This window comes from Rosa rugosa, chromosome 2 (assembly GCF_958449725.1).
Source record: "Rosa rugosa chromosome 2, drRosRugo1.1, whole genome shotgun sequence".
NCBI lineage: Eukaryota > Viridiplantae > Streptophyta > Magnoliopsida > Rosales > Rosaceae > Rosa > Rosa rugosa.
In genome coordinates, this window is record NC_084821.1 from 16,529,531 (window position 1) to 16,557,497 (window position 27,967).

At 41.6% G+C, this 27,967-nt stretch overlaps 1 pseudogene; it reads right to left on the reverse strand.

Moving 5' to 3' along the window:
* On the reverse strand, positions 1 to 27,797 carry LOC133730444 (disease resistance protein RPV1-like; annotated as a pseudogene).
* Between the last annotated feature and the right edge of the window lie 170 nt (positions 27,798 to 27,967).

Here is a 27,967-nt window from a genome sequence, read left to right on the forward strand (position 1 = left end):
TTATGACATCAACAAAGGCAACTCTTCAATTGCAGTCTCATCTAAACAAAGCTTTAATAGCTCCTTCATGATCCTTCTAATCTCTGGAAACTTCGCAAGGTTTGAGCAGCCAGAAAGACTAAGGGTTTTCAGAGACTTCATGTGAATGCTGCTAGGAAGTTGCTTGAGTTTTCCGCACCTTTCTAGACTCAAAGTAACAAGCCCAGTAAGATTTTCAATTGATGAAGGCAACTCTTCAATTGCAGTCTCATCTAAACAAAGTTTTAATAGCTCTTTCATGATCCCTCCAATCTCTGGAAACTTCGCAAGGTTTGAGCAGCCAGAAAGAATAAAGGTTTCTAGAGATTTCATGTGAATGCTGCTTGGAAGACTTTCAAGTACTTTACAATTTTCTAGACTCCAGAAAACAAGGTTTTCAAGAGCTGAAATGGATGAATGAACCTCCACTAAACTTGTACAGCCACTAAGATTTAGTGTCTCAAGATTTGTAGCTTGAGAGCAGTCTGGGATTTTTCTTAGGTAATGACAGTCACTTAAATTGATGGATTTCAAGTTTCCCAGAGGCTACACATTTCAAAACAACAACGAAAAACAGAATCAAATAACGTGCAAGGGATCTAAAATTTAAATGCAACTGATGACCATACCTTGGTTCCTTCCCATAGTTTTTCAATGCGACCACGAGGCATGCTAACGTAGACAAGATACAGCGGCTCAAAATTAGACGGCAAAGACTTTAGAGGGTAACTACGCCATTCAAGAAGCCTCAGCTGATGCGAAAGAAACTGTAAGTCCCCAAGCACGTGTTGTTTACAAAAGTTGCCCAGAACGATCTTGAGCAGTCTTAAATTTTTCATGCTAAGAAAAGCTTCAGTGTTCCGGTATATCTCTTCTATGTTCCGGTTCCGCAAGTCTAGGTCTATAGCTTAAACTGCTTCAGCCTGGACAACCAATAGTGAAATAATTAAGTGCGAATATATATCCTAAACCTTATTCATTAAAATATGCTCCCAACATATGTATTGTACTTTGGTGATTGGTCAAAGTTGAGAATTTGTAGTAAAGTTTCAGAATTTAAGTTACATGTGATATGTGATATGGAAAAAACAGGGAAAAAAAAAACAGAGACGATCATATACAACACACCTTATTTTCAGTTAACACACGATAATCTTCGTAACTCCACAGCCTACTGGCTCTCCCTATATTCCGACCCAGTTCCACAAGTAAATCATGCATCTCGAGCCTATCGTGATATCCAATAGTTACAAGAGCTTTATCAACTAGAACTTGTAATCCAATATCAGGAAAGAAGCCACAACTCTTCAGAATGTTTGTTGCATATACTTTTCCTTTTCCTCTAAGGAAACATGCAATATCTAGAAAAATGTTCTTCTCTGAAGCCTCTAGTCCATCAAAGCTTATTCTAAGCACATCCTGAATTTCCTTTTGCGGTGTTTCCTTTATTTTCTCTAATGTATCTTCCCATGCAGGTACACTTCTGTTATAAAGAGAAGCTCCCAAGACTTTAAGTGCCAAAGGCAGACCTTGAGCATAGCTTATGACACGCCTTGACAGATGATCATACTCTCCTGACGGTGTGTTCATTCTGAAGGCATACTTCATAAAGAGTTCATGAGCTTCATCATAACTTAAGCACTTGGGCTAATATAATCGATATTCAACTCTGCTGAGAGATTGTATATATCTAGTTGTCAAAATTATTCTACTCCCAGTGCCAAATGAACGTTGCTCCCCAAGTAAGGTTTCAATTTGCTTTATATTATCCAAATCATCAAGAACAATGTTTGGCTCCAGTTTTGTTGCAGCTGGTCAACAGTCTCTTTTCTTGCAGGCGTGCCAGCACCGTTCGGGTGCGGTCGTTAGGGGTGTCCCTTGACCTGACTTCTTTCATGTGATTGTGGACAAGGAGAGCACCAACCTCGTCACTGGATACTTTGTGCCTCGTGGTGAGGACTTTTGCTTAGCTTCCTCGAAATCACACAATCGATACTCGACGTTGTAGATCGAGCAGAGCGAAAATCACCGGGAAGTGGGGAGAACTTGCTAAATCGTGACTTTAGCTTGGCTGGTTTGCGAGGGCGTTACCCTTGCTTGGCTGGTTCCGTAACCGTTGTGGTCGCGGCACTACAGTCGGCTCCTAAGGAGACTAGGACCGAAGCACGTTGACAGAGGGTTTGGTGGTACTGACAGTCGGCTCTAGAGGAGATTGGGACTGGAGTGTGGCCACCGGTAAGAGAGAGAGTTGGTTGCTCCAAGGAGGCTTGGATAATCGTAGAGATTAGTTAATTGAATTGTGTGTCTTGTGTTACTTGTTGTAGCCTCTATATATAGGCTACCAAGCCATAGTGGTTGGCCTTAAACAAATCATGATGGGTTTTCCATTTAAGCACTAATGGAATCATGATAAGTTTTCCTATTAAGCACTAATGGAATCATGGAGCACTTAATGAAATTATGGGGCACTAAATGGAATTATGGTGGGTTACGCACTTAAGCACTAATGTAATTGAAAATGATGAGTTTTGGAGTAGTTTTGAGTCACTTTCTGCTCCTTTATTCCTTCAATTATATCTCCACCAAGAATTCAGAATGGGCCTTCGAATTCTTCATATCAAATGATTCACCATGAGTGTAGATCATTCTGGTAAAATTTCAGAGTTTACTTCCATGTGGTTGGGACGGAAACGCTGCTGGACTCCTTACAGGTCCAGTTTTCCAGTTTTATCTTTTAGACAATTGGACTGATTATTTGAAGGTTTTCCACTCCAAACTATCTCTTACACTATTCATAAGAAATGATCATTGGGATGTCTAGAATGAATCTGGAAAGTTTTAGCTCGTTTGGATTTTGTTTTCTTAGTCTTTCGCCCCTTCTTCCTTGTTTAGCTCGGTTTCTCCTAGCCGAAGTAGGAAAATGTGCTAAAGTTGACTTTTCATTTCCATGCTTCCATCATTTCCTTTTCTTGCAGCTCACATAATCTTCCATAATTCTGCATGTTGGCTTTATTTAGCCTCTAAATAATATATTATGAACTTGTCGACAATATATAGCTTGAGCCACTGACATTGGCTCAATTTCTCTAAGACACGCCTTGTCAGGCCAAAATGCTCATTTTGGGTTCAAACATTGCCCCCCAGACCTCGAAGTCAAAGGTCTTTGTCTTGACTGAAGAGGTCTTAAATCAGCACTGTTCTTATAATGTCGTTGCTCCAAAGCCACTTGTATTGGCTTAACTGAAATTACTTGACTGAGTCCATATAGGCATCTAAATAGGCTATAAAGCTTGAATGCCACAATCTGAATTGCCTTTGTCATGAACTGACGCTTTCTTTGCCAACTTTATTGCCCCCCATGTATCTGATGTCTCGTGTGCTGTGAATTCGCGAAACTTGGGCAGGTTGTAGGAGATCAGCACTTTAGCGTGCCCCTCATGTGAACAAGACTGCTTTTGATCACGAATAAGGATCCTTCTCTTCCTTGGTGGTAGCTTCGCCATGTGTATAGCAGCAAGTATCTGCCTTGTTCGCTGGCTCTCTGTTGATTTTCTCAAATGTAGGTGTTGGAGCCGCTTCGCTAGCTAGATCAAGTTTGATCAAGGCCTACAGTACTTGGCGAAATAAGATGCAGAATAGCAAACTGTTTGCTGTCATTTAATCCTTCGCGAGTCTTATGTTGAAGAGAGGATGATTGAATCATGACTATCGACATCATGACATGTGACCAAGTGAAAACACCATACATGCTGCAACTTTAGCATCTAAAACCGCATGGGTTTTAATCATGTTTAAAAAAAGGGGCCGTAACCACTTACCCAATTTTAGCCCAAAAATTGCCCACTTACTCCACCAAGAGTTTTTTAGCCTCATTTATCCAATCTAACAGTGTTTGACAGTATTGCCCTCATTTTAAATAACAAATTATACTCATATCTCTCTCTCCTCCCCCTCATCGATTTTTTTTTTCTCTCTCTCTCTAACCTCGTCTCAGGCTCTCTTTCTCTCTCTCTCTCTAAGCCACCACGCCCACCACTCCACCGTCGATGACGGCCTCCACCGCCACTGCTCTGTCCCACCGTCGGACCACCAGAGGATGACGTCATCCAACTCCACGATCCCAACCCCTCTGGGCTTCGCCGGTTTTGTTCGTCAGATGTCTGGGAAGCTCTCCACGCAGGAATCGGGTCTGGGCTTCGTTTGCAGGTCTCAGACGACATCAAAACTGTGGTCGCCGGAATCGGGTCTGGGCTTCGTTTGCAGGTCTCAGACGACGTCAAAACTGTGGTCTATTGGGGGGGGCAATAAACAGATTATTGCCCCCCAATAATTTCTTAACTGTGGTTAATTAATCACTGAAATTAGAGTTTTGATAAGTCTTATGTTGTTTTGAGTTTATTAAAGTACAATAATCTGTCAATGATAGAAACTGGTGATTTTTGGGGTGGTCTATTGGGAGGCAATAGACAAATTATTGCCCCGCAATAATGTCTTAACTGTGGTTCATTTATTACAGGTCATTTCCAAAAAATGCTGCTAGATTCATTAACCAAAATAATTAGGTTTATTGGGGGGTCATAATATGATTATTGGGGGGCAATAATATGATTATTGGGGGGTAATAAAATCAGACGCCGGAATCCGGTCACCAGTCCGGCAGTCGGATTCGGGATTCCGGTGATTGGTTGTCGGATTCCGGTCACTGGACGCCGGACTCCGGTCACCGGTCGCCGGAGACCGCGGCCGGCCACTGGTCACCGGATTCCGGTCACTGGACGCCGGACTCCGGTCACCGGTCGCCGGAGACCGCGGCCGGCCACTGGTCACCGGAGCACAGCAAGGTGGAGGATGACTTCTCTCTCTAAGTGAGAAAGAAGGAGAGGGCAAAAAAGTCCTAAAAATAAATAAAAAGAATAAAAAAAGAATTAACTGGGTATTAGGGAAATAATCCCTCAGAGTGTTTTGGGTAAATGGGATTAAAAAACTGTTAGTGGAGCAAGTGGGCAATTTTTAAGCTGAAATTGGGTAAATGATCATTTCCTGTTAAAAAAAAACATCAGGCCACTATGTTGGCCCTATGGTTGTAGGGAAAGGTGCAATGCCATCTCTTCACTGCCGCCTCAGATGCAATTCTCAAGATGTAATAATGATTAATTAATTATCAACTAGAGTCACTCACTGGCCCAGCTAATAAATTAATCTCCAAAAATATCTGAGCTATAAATCAAGGTGTAGTGGAGAAGTGTTCCTTGCGACCCAGAAATGGCACCCAAGAAACCATTCGTTATCGATCAGTGGAGAAGTGGGCTTCTGGCCTACCATCGCTCCCGAGGAAAAGGTTTGGTATCAAGAGGTCCGAGCGAGAGATTTAGCCCGTTGGGATGCAGTGGGTATCATCCAAACCATCTATCTATGCTTCTGTCTTTCCCATAATACCAGCCCTGCTCCGCTAGCCGCCACTCTTTGCTTCTGGAATACCTCCAGCAATACATTCGATTTCCGGTTTGGGCAGATGAGCATAACTCTGCTGGATGTTCTTACCATCACGGGGTTGCCCATTGACTTTGACCCCTATGTGCATGGTCAGTTTGATGGCATTCAATTTCCTTTGAGAATGGATATGGCTAGTCGAGGGAATCGCAGCAAATCCTACCCATTCTGGCTCGACTATTACTGCACCCAGCGTGACCACACATGAGGTATCGCATTCCTGGAATTCTGGTTTTGCAAATTTATCTTTTGCACTTCTTCCAACAAACCTACTGGGCCCTGGAATTCTCTGGCCACTGCTCTCTACAATGGTATTTGCGTTGGCCTTGGGCAACATGTACTGGGTACGTTATATCGCTCCCTTTATAAAGCCGTAATGTTCCCCTTCGATACCGACATTAGTGGCCCTTTCTGGATCCTCGCCTTTTGGCTGCAGATTTATTTCCCTCGCTTCCGTCGCGGGGATATTCCAAAGGATTCTCCATTCGATTCCCTTTTGGGGAATTGGCTTTGCCGCAACGTAAGGTATCGAGCTCCACCCTACTCCGAGTGTTTTATTTACTTGTACTTGCTGGAAGAGATGCCGGACCCAAAAATAGACCTTTTTAGGCCCCTTGATGATGGCTTTCTGCCCAGTGGATGGGGTCATAGCGAAAGAGCCCTCCTGGCCTTTTGTCGCGCCATCTCCTGCTTGGATATTCGTCTTGCCACCGACCGCGTAAGCTACGAGCTCTATGCCCCTAACCACTTTGCTCGCCAATTTGGGTTGGCCTAGTTAGTACCCTGGCCTCTGGTTGATTCCGCCAATTACTACACCTCTTGGCGGAGATTAGCCCCTGCTGGGTCTGTCCCCTTTCAGAGTCAGTTTACTTTGATAGTGATTCCCCCTAGGGTCAGAGCGTTGTACCCCCTCAACGATGTCGATGATGATTATGCTGATTGGTGGAAAGAAGTGTCCGTGAATTGTTGGGACATGCTATATGACGAACTCTTCGCCCTGATCTTTCGTGGCATGAGTAGTCCTGGTCCGGAGGACCGCAAGATTCTTGAGCGCTTCTCCAACCCTGCAGCACAACCCCCGCGACCTATTCTACCTTCTCGCTCATCACATCCAGGGATACAAATCCACGAGCCTGGGGCAACAGTAAGTTTTTGTCTTTCTTCATCATTCCTTTTCCTTGTCTTGATTTTCCCGCTCTTATTCCTGAGTGTGTTTTGCAGCGAACTACCGGGAGCAGGACAGCCTCTGTTCAGGTCGGGAAACAAAAGGCAATAGCAGAGGCTTGAGGGTGAGTCTTCTTATGATGAAGATCCCGCTGAGGTAATAAGGTTAAGAACGATCCCAAACTTGTATATTTGGTGCTTCCCCCCCTTTTGAGTTGTGATTCTTTTCTCGTACAGGCCACTGCTGTCTTAGTTCGCAAACGCGATCGAGCTAAATTCGTCGAAGAGAGTTTTGAAGATGATGAACCTCTGGGAATGCGATTGGTAAACTCCGGTCCCGTCTCATCCTATTTAAATTTTAGAATCTGGGCAGGATCTTCACTATGTATCTTTTGACAAGTCTGTCAGAGGACCACTGATCCCTCTCGCCTGAGCGAGGCTGGATCCTCAGCCGCTGCAGAAGAGCCAATTCTCTCGCTAGTTCAAGCACCAACTAGCCCCGTGGCGCCTCTTCCCTCTCCCACCTCTACAGAGCATCTGCAAGGTCCTACCATTCTAATAACGATCTCCGATGACGACTCCCCGGAGCATGAAAGCGTGGAAAGCCACTCTGAGGATTCTGCCGTTTATGAGGAACTAATGGCGACAGAGATTCCCGCTGCACTAGAGGTCCAAGAGGCGAATGAAGCGGGGCCTCTTCCTCTTGGTGACCACGTACCAGATATCGACCCGATAGTTCGAGAGGTAAGCCACTATTGGCCAATGCTTTCCATTTCTCTTTAGATCCAAACCCGCTCTCTGACATTTCTGAACCTGACCAGGATCCTGTTTGTACCGAGGAGGTGGTCCTTGACGCTGAAGCTCTAGCCGGCGGGACGTATATCCCAGGTTTGGGGGATGAGGCGAGCAGTGGTGGTCTCTTGATTTTGGAAATAGACGAGGCGAGTGTTGAGGCCGAAGGTTCTGCTCTCGGAGCTGCTCGTCTCCAACACTCTACTAATAAAGCTCCCAAGAGGTTCATCAGTAAAGTGTTGGAAACGAGCAGCTCCGAGAGCAGAACCTTCGGCCTCAACGTACGCCTCATCTATTTCCGAAATCAAGAGACCACCACTGCTCGCCTCATCCCCCAAACCTGGGATGTACGTCCCGCCGACCAGAGCTTCGGCGTCAGGGACCACCTCCTCGGTACAAACAGGATCCTAGTCAGGTTCAGAAATGTCATAGAGCGGGTTTGGATCTAAAGGGAAATGGAAAGCATTAGCCAACAGTGGCTTACCTCTCGAGCTGTCGGGTCGATATCTGGTACATGGTTACCAAGAGGAAGAGGCCCCGCTTCATTCACCTCTTGGACCTCTAGTGTCGCGGGAATCTCTGTCGTCATTAGCGGCAGAAGCCTCAGAGTGGCTTTCCATGCTTTCATGCTCTGGGGAGTCGTCATCGGAGATCGTTAGCAGAATGGTAGGACCTTGCGGAAGATCTGCAGATGTGGGAGAGGGAAGAGGCGCCACGGGGCTAGTTGATGCTTGAACTAGCGAGAGAGTTGGCTCTTCTGCAGCGGCTGAGGATCCAGCCTCGCTCAGGCGAGAGGGATCAGTGGTCCTCTGACGAACCTGTCAAAAGATACATAGTGAAGATCCTGCCCAGATTCTAAAATTTAAATAGGATAAGACGGGGCCAGAGTTTACCAATCGCATTCCCAGAGCTTCGTCATCTTCAAAACTCTCTTCGACGAATTTAGCTCGATCGCGTTTGCAAGCGAAGACAGCAGTGGCCTGTACGAGAAAAGAATCACAACTCAAAAAGGGGGGAAGCACCAAATATACAAGTTTGGGATCGTTCTTAACCAAATTACCACAACGGGATCTTTATCATGAGAAGACTCTCCCTCAGGAGTCTCCTCTGCTATTGCCTTTTGTTTCCCGGCCTGAACAGAGGCTGTCTTGCTCTGGGTAGTTTGCGCAAAACACACTCAGGAATAAGAGTGGGAAAATCAAGACAAGGAAAAGGAATGGTGAAGAAAGACAAAAACTTACTGTTGCCCCAGGCTCGTGGATTTGTATCCCTGGACGCAATGAGCTAGAAAATAGAATAGGTCACGGGGGTTGTGCTGCAGGGTTGGAGAAGCGCTCCAGAATCTCAGGTCCTCTGGACCAGGACTACTCATGCCACGAAAGATCAGGGCAAATAGTTCGTCATATGACAGGTCCCAACAGTTCACAGACACTTCTTTCCACCAATCAGCATAATCATCGTCGACATCGTTGAGGGGGTACAACGCTTTGACCCTAGGGGGAATCACTATCAAAGTAAACTGACTCTGAAAGGGGGCAAACCTAGGCGGGGCTAATCTCCGCCAAGAGGTGTAGTAATTGGCAGAATCAACCAGAGGCCAGGGTACCAACTGGGCCAACCCAAATTGGTGAGCAAAGTGGTTAGGGGCATAGAGCTTGTAGCTTACGCAGTCGGTGGCATGACGAATATCCAAGCAGGAGATGGCGCGACGAAAGGCCAGGAGGGCTCTTTTGGTATGATCCCGTCCACTGGGCAGAAAGCCATCATCAAGGGGAGGAGGGAATCGCCTAGAAAGGACTATTTTTGGGTCCGGCATCTCTTCTAGCAAGTACAAGTACATAAAACACTCGGAGTAGGGTGGAGCTCGATACCTTACGTTGTGGCAAAGCCAATTCCCCAAAAGGGAATCGACTGGAGGATCATTTGCAATATCACCGCGACGGAAGCAAGGGAATTAAATCTGCAGCCAAAAGGCGAGGATCCAGAAAGGGCCACTAATGTCGGTATCGAAGGGGCGCATTACGACTTTATAAAGGGAGCGATATAACACACCCAATACAGGTTGCCCAAGGCCAACACAAATACCATTGTAGAGAGCAGTGGCCAGAGAATTCCAGGGCCCAGTAGGTTTGTTGGAAGAAGTGCAAAAGATAAATTTGCAAAGCCAGAATTCCAGGAATGCGATACCTCATGTATGGTCACGCTGGGTGCGGTAATAGTCGCGCCAAAATGGGTAGGATTTGCTGTGAAGCCCCCGACCAGCCATATCCATTCTCAAAGGAAATTGAATGCCATCAAACTGACCATGCACGTAGGGGTCAAAATCAATGGGCAACCCCGTGATGGTAAGAACATCCAGCAGAGTTATGCTCATCTGCCCAAACCAGAAATAGAATGTATTGCTGGAGGTGTTCCAGAAGCAAAGAGCGGCGGCTAGCGGTGCAGGGCTGGTATTATGGGGAAGACAGAAGCATAGAACGATGGTTTGGGTGATACCCACCGCATCCCATCGGGCCAAATTTCTCGCTCGGACCTCCTGATACCAAACATTTTCCTCGGGAGCGATGGTAGGCCAGAAGCCCACTTTCCTCCTTGGCCCCCAACTGCTAAAATCACCGGCCAGCTGCCGAAGAGCCGCTATGGGACGGCGGATGGGAAGGCCATAGCATCATCTGGCAAATGATCACGAGGTGTGGGACCCAGACTCGCTTGATTATCACCTCCACCAAAACCCAACAGTCGACTTCTCTCCTCTCCGGTCTGACTTCTACATCGAACACCCATGTTAGTCCGCCAGGTGAATGCGGCTTTCTCAGTGATTTCATCTGCCTGATCGATAACGAATGGTTTCTTGGGTGCCATTTCTGGGTCGCAAGGAACACTTATCCACTACACCTTGATTTATAGCTCAGATTCAGCGTTTGGAGATTAATTTATTATCTGGGCAAGTGAGTGGCTCTAGTTGATAATTAATTAATCATTATTCCATCTTGAGAATTGCATCTGAGGCGGCAGTGAAGAGATGGCATTGCACCTTTCCCTACAACCGCAGAGCCAGCATAGTGGCCTGATGTTTTTTTTTTAACATGATTAAAACCCATGCGGTTTTAGATGCTAAAGTTGCAGCAAGTATGGTGGTTTCACTTGGTCACATGTCATGATGTCGATAGCCATGATTCAATCATCCTCTCTTCAGCATAAGACTCGCGAAGGATTAAATGACAGCAAACAGTTTGCTATTCTGCATCTTATTTCGCCAAGTACTGTAGGCCTTGATCAAACTTGATCTAGCCAGCGAAGCGGCTCCAACACCTACATTTGAGAATATCAACAGAGAGCCAGCGAACAAGGCAGATACTTGCTGCTATACACATGGCGAAGCCACCACCAAGGAAGAGAAGGATCCTTATTTGCGATCAAAAGCAGTCTCATTCGCATGGGGGCACGCTAAAGTTCTGATCTCCTACAACCTGCCCAAGTTTCGCCAATTCACTGCATACCAGACATCAGATACATGGGGGGCAATAAAGTTGGCAAAGAAAGCGTCAGTTCATGACAAAGGCAATTCAGATTATGGCATTCAAGCTTTATGGCCTATTTAGATGCCTATATGGACTCAGTCAAGTAATTTTAGTCAAGCCAATACAAGTGGCTTTGGCGCAACGACATTATAAGAGCAGTGCTGATTCAAGATCTCTTCAGTCAAGACAAAGACCTTTGACTTCGAGGTCTGGGGGGCAATGTTTGAACCCAAAATGAGCATTTTGGCCTGACAAGGCGTGTCTTGGAGAAATTGAGCCAATGTCAGTGGCTCAAGCTATATATTGTTGACAAGTTCGAAATATATTATTTAGAGGCTAAATAAAGCCTACCTGCAGAATTATGGAAGATTATGCCAGCTGCAAGAAAAGGAAATGAAGGAAGCATGGAAATGAAAAGTCAACTTGAGCACATTTTCCTACTTCGGTTAGAAGAAACCGAGCTAAACAAGGAAGGAGGGGCGGCAGACTAACCAAATGAAATCCAAATGAGCTAAACCTTTCCAGATTCATTCTAGACATCCCAAGGATCATTTCTTATGAATAGTACAAGAGCTAGTTTGGAGTGGAAAACCTTCAAACAATCAGTCCAATTTTCTGAAAGACAAAACTGGAAAACCGGATCTGTAAGGAGTCCAACAGGGTTTCCGGACCAACCACATGGAAGTAAGCTGTGAAATTTTACCAGAATGATCTACACTCATGGTAGATCATTTGATATGAAGAAGTCAAAGGCCCATTCTGAATTCTTGGTGGAGATATAATTGAAGGAATAAAGGAGCAGAAAGTGACTCAAAACCACTCCAAAATTCGTCATTTTGAATTCCATTAGTGCTTAAGTGCCTAACCCACCATAATTCCATTTAGTGCCCCAGAATTCCATTAAGTGCTCCATGATTCCATTAGTGATTAATAGGAAAACATATCATGATTCCATTAGTGCTTAAATGGAAAACCCATCATGATTTGTTTAAGGCCAACTACTATGGCTTGGTAGCCTATATATAGAGGCTACAACAAGTAACACAAGACACACAATTCAATCAACTAATCTCTACGATTATCCAGGCCTCCTTGGAGCAACCAACTCTCTCTCTCTTACCAGTGACCACACTCCAGTCCCAGTCTCCTCGGGAGCCGACTGTCAGTACCACCAAACCCTCTGTCAACGTGCTTCGGTTCTAGTCTCCTCAGGAGCCGACTGTAGTGCCGCGACCACAACGGTTACGGAACCAGCCAAGCAAGGGTAACGTCATCGCAAACCAACCAAGCTAAAGATTGAAGCACTACCCTTGCTTGGCTGGTTCCATAACCGTTGTGGTCGCGGCACTATAGTCGGCTCCTAAGGAGACTAGGATTGAAGCACGTTGACAGAGGGTTTGGTGGTACTGACAGTTGGCTCTCGAGGAGACTGGGACTGGAGTGTGGTCACCGGTAAGAGAGAGAGTTGGTTTCTCCAAGGTGGCTTGGATAATCGTAGAGATTAGTTGATTGAATTGTGTGTCTTGTTGCTCTGCTAAAAATAGCACGCAATTTAAAACCCTTTTTGTTGTCAAGTTGTAGTAGTGAAAATAAGGGATCGTTCTACGCCAAGGATCAAGGGTTCACCTTCAATTTATGTAACCTAGAAAACAAAGAAAACTAGAAACTATAGTAAAACAAATTTAAAAACACAATTGGGGGGGATTGTTGATTAATTTTGCTGAAAATAAAGTAAGAACAAAAGATGAAACTAAAGTAAAGTTTGTGAATATGAAGATGAGCAGTTAGGAGTTCGTTATCCACCACTAAACACAATCCAAGTTCCAATTTTTCTTCCTATGTTTATTACTAAGTCATGAGAGAGAGATTGACCAAGTTACAAAGCTAGAAGCAAGCTAAGTACCTTATATTACTTCCCTATAATGTTCTAACAAGAACAAGCGCCGTTATTAGAACCTTTTGAAAACATGCAACATAGAGATCACAAGCGGCTCCTACATTTAGCAAGTTCTAAAGCATTAAGCACATATGGAAGGATGTCAATCTAAGTGTACAAACTAGTACAACAAGCGTGTCTAGTTGCATTCCTCATCTTTGGTACACACCTAGGCGAGAGGTTTTACTACTTCGGTTAAAATCACAAAACTATTAGGTGAATTGCTATTTAACCTAGCACCAATTACATGCATATCCTATATGTTTGCAACCACATAAAACATACATATAAAAGATTCATCTAATCCAGAACCAAAGAACAATCTCATCGACAAAGTAACTAAAACATAGAAATTTATTATGAAACTTGAACCATAGTTTAGGGCTTCAAACTAGCCCCTAACACAAAAGTATTTAGCTACTCATTGTTCTAAGGTAAACACACAGCAACATATTGAAAATAAAAGGACAAAGTCGCAGAAAAAGGGAGTGAAGAGACACGGTGAATGTTGCTTGAAGATGGATGTTCACGGTGGTGGTAGACGGCGACTTTGGCGGCTTCTTTTCCTTATGCTTGTATGGAGCTTCGAAAATCAGAGAGCTAGGGCTGTTTTGAGGCGTGAAATCTGTATGATATCGTCCCTTTGATGCAAAGAAGCCTCCTATTTTTATTGTTTACAAGCCCCCTAGTTTTTCTCCTCAAAACCGGGTTGAGTTCTCCTTATTCTTCTCCAATTCCACTTGCTTAGTTGCCACCCAATCTTCTGAACCTTCCTTCAGTCTTTCTAACCATCTCTTGATAAGTATAATGCAGCAAAAATCCAATAAAATTCGTCCCAAAATCTGCCAAAAATATCTTCAGAAAATATAGCCTTTAATTCACTTTCCTTTCTCAACTAGGATTGATTTTCCTCTCCATGTTTGACAAGGGTTCCTGGCAGATTCGAAGGTGATATTCTGCCACATAATACTCCTGATGTCACTCTTCGAAAACGTGCAAAAACCTTCTAGAAAGCTTCTTGAAACGTGGCCCAACAACGGTCTTGAAAATGCTTCGCAGAAAGACCTGTCAGAAATTCCAGATTTTCCTTATCATCTGCTCATCTTTGCAGCATCATAACTAATGCATCCCACCATCTTTCTGGATGATTCTTGATTCTAAACTTCTCTACAACATATATTCTTCAAATCTGGGCAGAGAAATTTATGATTTTCATCCTTTAAGTTCAGTAGAAAAGTCCTTGAAAAAGCTTCCTGAAAAGCTGATGGAAACAGTCTTCTCTGGGTACCAACTTTGAGCACAGCCTCTGGCTTCCTCTTTATCATTCCGGACTAAATCTTTGCCTGAAGTTATAGTAGAACATATGATCTTCAAATGTTGCTAGGCCTTTCTTCATAACTCCACTCGAAAGTTCTTCAAAACAGCTTCCCAAAACAGAAGAAAATAAGGCAGATTCTAATACTCTGTTTTCTGCTTCTCTGTAACTGTTTTGCACAACAACTCTCTCCATCTTCTCTTGAGTTTTAGGACCAATGAATGTTCAGAATCCATCCTTTGCATCACTACTTCATGTGAAGTACCTTGATTTCCCCATTGTAGCTCTCTTTTCTCCTTAACTGCTCCTCAAAGTACCTAAGAAAATAACAAAGTTAAATTGATCTTTTTAAGGAATAAACTAAGCAAAAGTATAAAGGTTTGAACTATAAATTCGATGCATTTTATGCTCCTATCAAATTCCCCCACACTTAGCTTTTGCTAGTCCCTTAGCAAAATCAAAACTAACAAGACTCAATCAAAATGAAACAAAAGACTCTAGACTCAAAACAAACTAGCCTTTCAACATTGTTGTCTCAGCAATCTCTTACTTTCATAGCATCAAGATTAGCACGCAACCAAGAATCAATCATGAATAATTCGAAAGTTAATTAAAACATATATTCCACATATAAACATGTAAGACTTGGGTGTGACAATGGTGATGGGTGGAGCTCAGCATGTATCCAACAAGTATGATTCAAACCTCACAGGATTCACCACTCTTTCTTCTCTCAGATCGTGGCTAATGCTTAAAAGCTTCTTCACTCAAATATATGTGAGAGATGATAATATTTTCAACAAACAAAAAGCTCACATATATAAAGAAGGAAAGGCTATGTCGAAATATATGCATTTTTTTCTTTTACGATCTCATGAAAGATACCAACTACTTGCCGAACGGACCGAACCATATGCTCAACTCTTGTAACCAATCTCCACAGATCAAAGGCTGCCCATCTTAAGGATCAAAGAGGTCTTAATTAAGGTTGTAATGGGGCCAAGGTTTAGGGGTTTAAAGAAACGAACGGGTAAGGAAAATTCACAAAGTGTTCTAAAAACCTAGTGGAGCCTTCATTGAAGCATTGAGACGTCTTCTTTTGGTCACCAAGGCATCTTGCAACATTGAACTTCTTGTGTGTCTTTATTGAGGCCGGATGTCATTGTGTTGGGCCCTTGCTTCATTCTAACCTTCCTTTGAACACTTGTGGAATAGGACAAAGACCAAATTTATCGTACTTAGGCCTTCAATTCAAAACAAACTCCTTATCCACAATGGGGGGACTAAAATCCATAAATACTTTCATACATTTTTTTTTCACCGTACACTTTTTCTTTCATTCTTTTTTTTTTTCTTTTTTTCGGCATACATATTTTCTCATGGACAAATCTTTCCCCCACACTTGTTCTTTCTCATCATCTCTTTTGTAGTGCCTTCAAAATCTTGTCTGTCTCGTGAATTAACTCCACTAAATCCTTAGAACAAAGGGTAGGGATATAACTATACTAAGGTTTAAAGGTTAGGATTCTGAGGGTGATGAAAGAAAAAGGTTTGAATGTAGGCTCAAAGGGGTTGATCTAAGGGGTGTACATCTTGTGTACACAATTGGGGACACAGGCTATTTTTGGCTTTGGTGGAAGTTCCTAGGTGCCTTTATCCTTTCCAGAATCAGGAACATGTATTGATAAAAGTTTCGACCGGTACAAGAGCAAGTTCTAGTAATCTCTAGAGTCCGTTAAACTTAATCTGTGGCAAGCAGTCAATCAAAGAGAAAGATAATGAGATCACTAAGCATCGCCAAGAAAATAAGAATATATTTTTCAATAAACACTCACAAAGAATGGCAAATAGGCTCAAATTCTCACAAAGGTTATTATGAATCAAACTCATCATCAACATGCTCAAAATTCTGTACCAAGGTCAACGAAAACCATATCTACTACACAATCATATGCTTTATATATATCGTAATTAACCAAAGAATTATTTTAACATCATCTCAATATTGTGATCCTCTTTTATCTATAATTTCAGAGATATAGGTTCATCCCAGACAGTTGAAAGGCAACCTAAGACTCAAAAAAAAACTAAACGAGAATTGAGAAACAAGAACTAAAAATTCCAAAAGAAAGAAAATAACTAACGAATTTTTATTTTATTTTATTTTATTTTATTTTATTATATAAGACTCAAATTTAGACAAATTCCCTTCCCCCACACTTGAATCATACATTGCCCTCAATGTATGGCAAATTAAATCAAACAATGCATAATAGAAGCGTAAAGAAAGGAAATCAAAAGTGTAAAAGGAAGAAAAGTGAGGAAGTGTAAAGAAAATCTCCCCCTTGTAGACCTCCCATGCTCACGACCTTTGGAGATGACAATGTGTCGTCAGCCCATGTTTCAAGCCTCATAACTTTTTGATGCAGCGTCAGATGACTGAGATACCAATTGGAGGTAGAAGTTGACGTTGCTAGCTTTCTGTGAATATATGGAACACTTCCTAACTCCAAGCGGTTTGAAAGTTATAGCCCTGTGAAGTTAGAGAAAAAGCAGGAAAACGAACAGAAAAACTGGCAGAATAACCTTGACCCACTCAAACCTGTATATGGGGAGTATCACTGGTCCAATGGAAGAGATTTTTGGCCATAATTTGCCACACATATAGATCTTGGAGTCCATGTAAAGAACTCCTCATTTCAACCACGGAAATATGCCCAGTTTTACTTTTTCTGTGACACAACTGCACAGTTTTCTGTTTTCCTGAGCTGACCTTACTGCATTCAAACTGGAACAGGGAACGCATATGAACTCCGAATCCAGTTCTGTAAAAACCTACAGAAACTAGACTCAAAGATCTTTCCATTCATGTATGGTATATCTTCTGGTTCCATCTGAGCAAAAAACGGCAGCAGTCTAAAGTAGACTGACTGTGCGACCTGCACTCTGTTTCGCGTACAACTTCGAGTCTTTCCTTCACTCTTTCTTCCTATCCGACCTGAACACACACTAAACACATCAAATTGAACAAAATATGAATGCAAATAAATAGAAAACGGTAAAAGATTGGGTTGCCTCCCAACAAGCGCTTGAGTTAACGTCTTTCAGCCAGACGGTGTCCTCTCTCAAGTTTCAGAAGCTGGGGCGTCGAGGAGGGGTACCTCCTCAACATCATGCTCCACAAAGGCCTCATAGTAAGGCTTGAGACGATGGCCATTCACTTTGAATTCATTGCCAGTTGTGTCACTCCGAATCTGTATAGCACCATGAGGAAAAACATGAGTAACAATAAACGGACCAACCCATCTAGAACGCAACTTACCTGGGAATAACCTTAGACGAGAATGGAAAAGCAACACTTTTTGACCTACAACAAAAGTTTTCCCTCGAATCATCTTGTCATGAAAAACCTTTGTTTTCTCCTTGTATATGCGTGCACTTTCATATGCACCATTCCGGATTTCTTCAAGCTCATGGATTTGCAACTTTCTATGAAGGCCGGCTGCATCAATGTCCATATTGAAGTTTTTCACCGCCCACCATGCCTTGTACTCGAGTTCAACAGGAAGATGACATGCTTTTCCAAATACGAGCCGAAAAGGAGACATTCCTATTGGTGTTTTATAAGCAGTCCTATATGCCCACAATGCATCGTCGAGTCTTTGGCTCCAATCCTTGCGGTTAGGGTTCACAGTTTTCTCTAAGATCCTCTTGATTTCTCTATTTGACACTTCCGCTTGTCCACTTGTCTGAGGATGATAAGGTGTTGAAACCTTATGTGTCACATTGTACTTTCGAAGCAAAGCTTCAATTGTACGATTGCAGAAGTGTGATCCTCCATCACTAATGATAACTCTTGGCATTCCAAACCTAGAAAAGATGTTAGATCGAAGAAAATCTGCAACAATTCTAGAATCATTAGTCCGGGTGGCTTTTGCTTCCACCCACTTCGAAACATAATCCACAGCAAGAAGTATGTAGAGAAAACCTTGAGATGAAGGAAAAGGCCCCATAAAATCAATACCCCAAACATCAAAAATTTCGACAATTAAGATTGGAGTTAAAGGCATTTGATTTTTAGGTCCTATAGTTCCAGTTCTTTGACACCTATCACAAGACATACAGAAAACATATGCATCTTTGAACAAACTAGGCCAATAAAAACCGGATTCTAACACCTTAAGAGCTGTTCTCTTAGCACCAAAATGACCCCCACAATTTTCAGTATGACAGAATGACAAGATATGATTAAATTCATACTCAGGTACACAACGTCTTATCAAACCATCAACACCAAATTTCCACAAGTAAGGATCATCCCAAACAAATTGACGAGCATTTTTCTTTAGTTTATCCTGACTAGCACGTGATAGAGTATCCGGAATCTTTCTAGAAACAAGGTAATTAACAATATCCGCATACCAAGGCTCACTTACCTCAATTCTGAACAGTTGTTCGTCCGGAAACATCTCCACCAAAGGAATGGCATCACTCTCTTGTACCATGCGACTTAAGTGGTCTGCTACCACATTCTCGCATCCCTTCTTGTCCTTGATCTCTATATCAAACTCTTGAAGCAAGAGGATCCATCGAATCAACCTAGGCTTAGCATCCTTTTTAGATAATAAATACTTCAAAGCTGCATGGTCAGTATATATAATAACTTTAGTTTGAAGTAAATATGATCTAAACTTATCAAGAGCAAAAACCACGGCCAACAACTCTTTTTCAGTTGTAGAGTAATTCAACTGTGCATCATTCAAGGTTCTTGAGGCATAATAAATGGCGTATGGTTTCTTGTCCTTCCTTTGTCCAAGCACAGCTCCTATAGCATAATCAGAAGCATCACACATTATTTCAAAAGGTAAGGACCAATCTGGAGGCATAATCACAGGTGCAGACGTTAAAAGATCCTTGAGCCTTTGAAAGGCACGTTGGCAATCCTCACTCCACACAAAGGCAACGTCCTTTTGGAGGAGTTGATTCAAGGGGCGTGCAATGGTGGAAAAATCCTTAATGAAGCGTCTGTAAAAACCTGCATGACCAAGAAAAGAACGAACCTCTCTCACAGAAGTGGGAGAGGGTAAGTAACGCACAGCATCCACTTTAGCTTTATCAACTTCTATCCCTCTTGAAGAAACAATATGACCTAGGACTATCCCTTGTGTCACCATGAAGTGACACTTTTCCCAATTCAAAACAAGGTTAGTCTCTTCACAACGTTGCAAAACTAATTCCAAGTTTTCAAGACAATTTTCAAAAGTATTACCAAAAACACTAAAATCATCCATGAAAACTTCAATTATCTTTTCAATATAGTCAGAGAAGATACTTACCATGCATCTTTGAAATGTACCTGGTGCATTGCAGAGTCCAAAAGGCATACGTCGATAAGCAAAAGTACCAAAGGGACATGTGAATGTTGTTTTCTCTTGATCTTCCTCCGCAATGTGAATTTGATTGTAACCAGAATAACCATCAAGAAAACAATAGAAGGAATGACCTGCTAACCTCTCAAGCATTTGATCGATGAATGGCAAAGGGAAGTGATCTTTCCTTGTGGTAGCGTTGAGCTTCCTATAATCAATACACAAGCTCATTCTCTGCATTCTTCACAACTGTGACTCCAGATTTCTTTGGAACCACCTGCACGGGTGCCACCCACTTAGAGTCTGAAATAGGGTATATGACACCACAATCCAAAAGCTTGATGACCTCCTTCTTCACAACTTCCATCATAGGAGGGTTGAGACGGCGTTGAGCCTCTCTTGTTGGTTTTGCCCCGTCCTCAAGAAGTATTCGATGCACACAAGTGGTAGGACTTATTCCCTTAATGTCCGCTAATGTCCAACCAATTGCAGTTTTGTGAGCCTTGAGCACATCTAAAAGTCCTCTCTCTTGCTTTGCCGTGAGCTTTGAGGAGATAATCACAGGCAATGTTTCCTCATCTCCCAAATAAGCATACTTCAAATGATCCGGTAAGGGTTTAAGTTCAAGTATAGGAGCCTGAATCACTGAAGGAAGAGGTTTATTAGTAGAAAGCGGAATTGACAAAGTTTTAGGGGAGTACCTCAATTGTGGAGAAGCTTCAAGGGATGCTACGATCTCTATCATTGGAGGTTCAGCCATCTCTTTTAAGTCTTCCATGGGAATAGCCTTTCCTTTGGAGTCTAAGCCAATGCTTTGCTCAATGGTGGTGGCTAACACGTCATCATTCATTGCTTCAAAGAAATCCTGCGCAAGAGTATCTAATACATCAATAGAAAAGCAAGAATGTTCATCAACTGGATACCTCATGGCTTCAAAGATGTTGAAACCAATAACTTCTCCCTCAAACTCCATTGTTAGAGAGCCTGCATATACATCTATTTTAGTACGAGCTGTTCTCATAAAGGGTCTTCCCAATAACAATGGTGTCGGACTTTGGGCACTATCCTCCATCTCCAAAACATAGAAATCTGCTGGAAATATAAGCTTATCAACCTGCACAAGAACATCTTCTAAAAGACCCTTTGGAAAGGCGTTAGACCTATCTGCAAGTTGAATAATAACATTATCTTTTTTCAATTCTCCCAAACCTAGAGATGCATAAACAGAATATGGCATAACATTGATTGATGCACCCAAGTCTAGCATGGCATTCTCAAACCTGTGGTTACCAATGACACATGGCACAGTAAAACTTCCAGGATCTTTGCATTTGGGAGGTAACTTCCTTTGTATGACCGCAGATACTTGCTCACTGACCTTCACCACTTCTTTTTCACGCAAACGTCTTCTTGTAGTACAAAGTTCCTTCAAAAATTTTGCATATTTGGGCACTTGCTTTATAGCTTCAAGAAGAGGGATATTCACTTGCACCTTTTTGAAAGTGTCTAAAATAGCTTGTTCACTTTCCTCTCGCTTTGATTTAGCAAACCTGCATGGAAAAGGCACAGGGGAACAAAAAGAATTAGTAATAACCGGAAGTTGAGAGCTGGACGTCTTACCTTTGGTTTCTGGTTTCGTTGGGGATTGCAATGAGTCTTCAATCCTCAAAGTCGCTGGGTCTGGGATTGCAAGTTCAGTTTCAATCCTGGACGGGTCAGAAACACTTTCATCCTTCTTCTGTGCCTTAGGGACGTCATTGAGTACTCTTCCACTTCGTGTTGTTACTGCTTTGGCGGACTCAAACCCTCCTCTTGGATTTGGTATTGTATTGCTCGGAAGTTTCCCTTGATCATGCAATTGATTCAACTTGTTGACACATTCTCCCACTTGTTTCTTAAGGTCTGAAATTTCCTTCCCTTGATTTTGCTGTGATTGAATGAGTTGTTGAGTAGAGGATGTCAAAGCTTCGAACATCTTGTCATACTTATCCAAGATTGGGGTCAATGAAGAACTAGAAGCTTGATGTGGTGCAGAGTTCTGTGTAAATCCCCCTTGAGGACGTTGAGTGAACCCTGGAGGCGGACGGTTGTTGCTTTGAGATGCTTGAAAAGGGCCCAAGACATTATCATTGTTACTCCACCGAAAATTTGGGTGATTTCTTGAGCCAGGATAATATGCATATGGATCATTCTTTACATGTTGTCCTCCTTGCTGAAAATTTCCCACAACTTGTACCTCTTCTTCCTCATATAATTGAGGGCAACGATCAGTATGGTGGCCTTCCATTGAGCACACACCACAAGCCATAGCTCCTTGCTTCTTGTTACCCAAGACCTGAGATAACATAGAGGTTAGATTTGATAATTGAGCTTTAATTTCAGAATCGTTACCTCCTTTTGAAGAGAAAGTTTGAACACGTCTTGAGGTATTATTGAATTGTTGTGCATTTAATGCACGATCTGCTATGAGCTTCATTCCATCCTCATTGTACTTGTCCATAAATGATCCTCCAGCTGCTGCATCCAAGATATCTCTTTCTATGGGTATGAGGCCATCATAGAACGCTGTCAACAAACTATCCTCACTCAAACCATGCTGAGGACATTGAGTAAGCAAGGTTTGAAACCTCTCAAAGTATTCGGAATAAGACTCATCCATTCCTTGCTGAATTCCGGTAATTTGCTTCCTCAATGCAATAATTTTTGAAGTGGGGAAATACTTCTCCAAGAATGTCTTGTGCATGATATCCCACGAGGTTATATAGCCATTTGGAAGCCTATACAACCATGTCTTGGCCTTGTCTGCGAGAGAAAACGGGAAAGCCTTCATCTTCATGATATTCTCATCTGCATTTTCCGGTGTCATGCTTGAGCAAATAAATTGGAATTCTTGGAGATGCAAATTAGGATCTTCATTAGGTAACCCGTGAAAAGTGGGCAGCTTGTGGAGAAAACCAGTCCTAAGCTCGAAATTCCCTGTCTTTCCTTCAGCCGGTTGAGGGTAACGAATGCATGATGGAATACCTCCAGCTATGAGGGACGTTGAGAGCTCCCTAATGGTCCTTCTTGGTGGTGGTGGTGGCAGCGGCTGCCGATTGTCTTCGTCGTCCGACATTTGAAAAATGAAACAGGGAATGATGGGTTCGGCCTTTTCTTGAGCAGCTTGTTCTTCTCTTTTCAACCTTCTGTTTTCACGTACTAGCTTCTCTAACTCAGTATTCAAAGGCACTAACTCCCCTTTTGGGTTGTTCCTTGTATGCATCCACTAGTGAAACTTCCTTTAATGAGAGAAAAGAGACGCAAGTTAGATCAACAAGAAGCTGCAAAGAAAAAGAAATTGAAAAGAACTTCAAAACTAATTGTAAAAACTAAAAGAACAAAGACACAAAAACATAAAAATAAAGGAAAAATTCGATCCCCGGCAACGGCGCCAAAAATTGCTCTGCTAAAAATAGCACGCAATTTAAAACCTTTTTTGTTGTCAAGTTGTAGTAGTGAAAATAAGGGATCGTTCTACGCCAAGGATCAAGGGTTCACCTTCAATTTATGTAACCTAGAAAACAAAGAAAACTAGAAACTATAGTAAAAAAAATTTAAAAACACAATTGGGGGGGATTGTTGATTAATTTTGCTGAAAATAAAGTAAGAACAAAAGATGAAACTAAAGTAAAGTTTGTGAATATGAAGATGAGCAGTTAGGAGTTCGTTATCCACCACTAAACACAATCCAAGTTCCAATTTTTCTTCCTATGTTTATTACTAAGTCATGAGAGAGAGATTGACCAAGTTACAAAGCTAGAAGCAAGCTAAGTACCTTATATTACTTCCCTATAATGTTCTAACAAGAACAAGCGCCGTTATTAGAACCTTTTGAAAACATGCAACATAGAGATCACAAGCGGCTCCTACATTTAGCAAGTTCTAAAGCATTAAGCACATATGGAAGGATGTCAATCTAAGTGTACAAACTAGTACAACAAGCGTGTCTAGTTGCATTCCTCATCTTTGGTACACACCTAGGCGAGAGGTTTTACTACTTCGGTTAAAATCACAAAACTATTAGGTGAATTGCTATTTAACCTAGCACCAATTACATGCATATCCTATATGTTTGCAACCACATAAAACATACATATAAAAGATTCATCTAATCCAGAACCAAAGAACAATCTCATCGACAAAGTAACTAAAACATAGAAATTTATTATGAAACTTGAACCATAGTTTAGGGCTTCAAACTAGCCCCTAACACAAAAGTATTTAGCTACTCATTGTTCTAAGGTAAACACACAGCAACATATTGAAAATAAAAGGACAAAGTCGCAGAAAAAGGGAGTGAAGAGACACGGTGAATGTTGCTTGAAGATGGATGTTCACGGTGGTGGTAGACGGCGACTTTGGCGGCTTCTTTTCCTTATGCTTGTATGGAGCTTCGAAAATCAGAGAGCTAGGGCTGTTTTGAGGCGTGAAATCTGTATGATATCGTCCCTTTGATGCAAAGAAGCCTCCTATTTTTATTGTTTACAAGCCCCCTAGTTTTTCTCCTCAAAACCGGGTTGAGTTCTCCTTATTCTTCTCCAATTCCACTTGCTTAGTTGCCACCCAATCTTCTGAACCTTCCTTCAGTCTTTCTAACCATCTCTTGATAAGTATAATGCAGCAAAAATCCAATAAAATTCGTCCCAAAATCTGCCAAAAATATCTTCAGAAAATATAGCCTTTAATTCACTTTCCTTTCTCAACTAGGATTGATTTTCCTCTCCATGTTTGACAAGGGTTCCTGGCAGATTCGAAGGTGATATTCTGCCACATAATACTCCTGATGTCACTCTTCGAAAACGTGCAAAAACCTTCTAGAAAGCTTCTTGAAACGTGGCCCAACAACGGTCTTGAAAATGCTTCGCAGAAAGACCTGTCAGAAATTCCAGATTTTCCTTATCATCTGCTCATCTTTGCAGCATCATAACTAATGCATCCCACCATCTTTCTGGATGATTCTTGATTCTAAACTTCTCTACAACATATATTCTTCAAATCTGGGCAGAGAAATTTATGATTTTCATCCTTTAAGTTCAGTAGAAAAGTCCTTGAAAAAGCTTCCTGAAAAGCTGATGGAAACAGTCTTCTCTGGGTACCAACTTTGAGCACAGCCTCTGGCTTCCTCTTTATCATTCCGGACTAAATCTTTGCCTGAAGTTATAGTAGAACATATGATCTTCAAATGTTGCTAGGCCTTTCTTCATAACTCCACTCGAAAGTTCTTCAAAACAGCTTCCCAAAACAGAAGAAAATAAGGCAGATTCTAATACTCTGTTTTCTGCTTCTCTGTAACTGTTTTGCACAACAACTCTCTCCATCTTCTCTTGAGTTTTAGGACCAATGAATGTTCAGAATCCATCCTTTGCATCACTACTTCATGTGAAGTACCTTGATTTCCCCATTGTAGCTCTCTTTTCTCCTTAACTGCTCCTCAAAGTACCTAAGAAAATAACAAAGTTAAATTGATCTTTTTAAGGAATAAACTAAGCAAAAGTATAAAGGTTTGAACTATAAATTCGATGCATTTTATGCTCCTATCACTTGTGTTACTTGTTGTAGCCTCTATATATAGGCTACCAAGCCATAGTGGTTGGCCTTAAACAAATCATGATGGGTTTTCCATTTAAGCACTAATGGAATCATGATAGGTTTTCCTATTAAGCGCTAATGGAATCATGGAGCACTTAATGGAATTATGGGGCACTAAATGGAATTATGGTGGGTTAGGCACTTAAGCACTAATGGAATTGAAAATGATGAGTTTTGGAGTGGTTTTGAGTCATTTTCTGCTCCTTTATTCCTTCAATTATATCTCCACCAAGAATTCAGAATGGGCCTTCGACTTCTGCATATCAAATGATCTACCATGAGTGTAGATCATTTTGGTAAAATTTCAGAGCTTACTTCCATGTGGTTGGGCCGGAAACGCTGCTGGACTCCTTACAGGTCTGGTTTTCCAGTTTTGTCTTTCAGAAAATTGGACTGATTGTTTGAATTGTTTGAAGGTTTTCCACTCCAAACTAGCTCTTAAACTATTCATAAGAAATGATCATTGGGATGTCTAGAATGAATCTGGAAAGTTTTAGCTCATTTGGATTTCGTTTGGTTAGTCTGCCGCCCCTCCTTCCTTGTTTAGCTCGGTTTCTCCTAGCTGAAGTAGGAAAATGTGCTAAAGTTGACTTTTCATTTCCATGCTTCCATCATTTCATTTTCTTGCAGCTCGCATAATCTTCCATAATTCTGCAGTTAGGCTTTATTTTGCCTCTAAATAATATATTTCGAACTTGTCGACTTGAGCCACTGACATTGGCTCAATTTCTCCAAGACACGCATTGTCAGGCCAAAATGCTCATTTTAGATTCAAACAAACAAGTAATACTTTTTTCTTACCTAGCCTTTCCATTATCATATTGGAACCTGTACTTAAAATGCCTGTAGTCTGCACCTTTTCCTCCAAGATTCTAGATAGAAAATCTTCCCGAATTTATGCTTTACTCTTCTTCATGAAACTTTCCTTGACATCATCAAGAAAGCAAGAATGATCAAATTGACAAGCTATTTCATCATAAACAGCTTTGGCAATCGTTGTTTTTCCTATACCGCCCATACCCCATATCCCAACAAAGTGAACATCATCCTCCCCAAGACCTAAAAGTGAATACATTTCAGTAAGGTGGTAATCCATTCCAATCAAGCCATGTGGTTTACTTGATGAGACCTGAATCAACTTATGAAGAGTATCTTTTACAATTTTCTCAATGAGCTCACCGTCATCCCTGCAAAAGTTGAATAACGTACAGTATTGTAATATATAGTGTGACACTGAAATGACACAAAGTGTGATAAAACCAAAATCCGAGATTTAGTTTTAGTATCCTATATATTCTAGAGATATTATGCAAGTTGGACATATAATTGTTAAGCAAGTTACACTGTTATACCTTACATGATTGCATTAAAAAAAATAGAAATAAAGATTTGCATAAACAACTAAATGCTGATCTCAAGTAAATCTGGAGATAGCTGACCCAAAAAATTCAAAACATAAAATGGCTGATTAGCATATGCCAGAAGCCATACTTCAGTAGTTCAGTTCACTAGATATTAAACTTTCGAAATTCAGTTTGGATTCAGGATGTCCTGCAGTTTCTTTCAAGTTGCTCCATCTAGATTTATAGATCAAATTTTTCATATTTTCTTTTTCCTTTGGTAAGGGTCACTATTTAAAGCATAGTGGATGACAAAGACTTTTAAGTGACTTTCGTGTTTTAGGGTTCTAGGAAGTATTAACATCCTGAAAGAGTGAAAGTTAACATAGGACCTGCAAGTTATAAGTGAGCGTTTATGTGATTGCGGAACAGAGTATACGTATTGATATACATGTATATGAATATGTATGAAATTTAAGCAAGTCCACTGGAGAAAGCAAAAACAGAAACTTAGTAGAATGATGAAAAATTACTTGTAATCTCGCGAATCCCAGCCAGATAGATTGGTGGCTCTAGTTAGAGCGGTCTTCCAGCTGTGCACCTCTTCCTTGTTAGCGTTAGAACCGTCTTCATGTTTAGCAAAAGCTTCTGCAAAAGTTCCCTTCAGCTTACGAACATCAGATGGATCTACTTCGTAGAAAACAGGCACCACTATTTGCATTTGTGCATCCATACATTCCAAGATTTCGACAAGTTCTATACTTCTATTAAGCACCAAGTGGAAGACGCATAATTTTTTGATAAAACTATAATCGAAAGCCTTGAGTCGTGAATAGCGTCAATTAGCTTGGAGAGATGGTTGCCTTTTCTAAGCTCTTCAGAATCGATGAATGTGTGAATTGCTTTCTGCTTGAGAGCTCTGTAAAGATGTCCGACAAAGATTTTGCGTGTGTCTTCACCTCTAAAATTGATGAAGACGTCATAGTTCCAACAACGGCTTCTCCATCTGGAAGCAGCAACTGCCATAGTTAATTTGATAAACCAGGATCAACTAGTCCAACGAAAAAAAAAAAAAATCCTGATTGCTATTGAGGGTCTAATAATGGAAGCTGCTCTGTGTTAAAATGAATAATCCCACTAGCAAGCACTATGAAAGCTGAGTCTCTTCCAATCCGCTGGCATATGGACCCAGGAATCAAATGAAGATAAGATAGTGCATCTCTCTTTGATATTATAAATGATTGTGTCGCCTTTTACACCTTTTGAATAAAATCTGTAAAAGGATTGGCTAGTGGCTACGTATTTCGCCCTTTGGCAAAAGTTGTAAGGTGCTCCCATCATCACGTACTGTCGTGTGAATTGGATTGGCTACATGAATGAGTGTGAAAATGGAT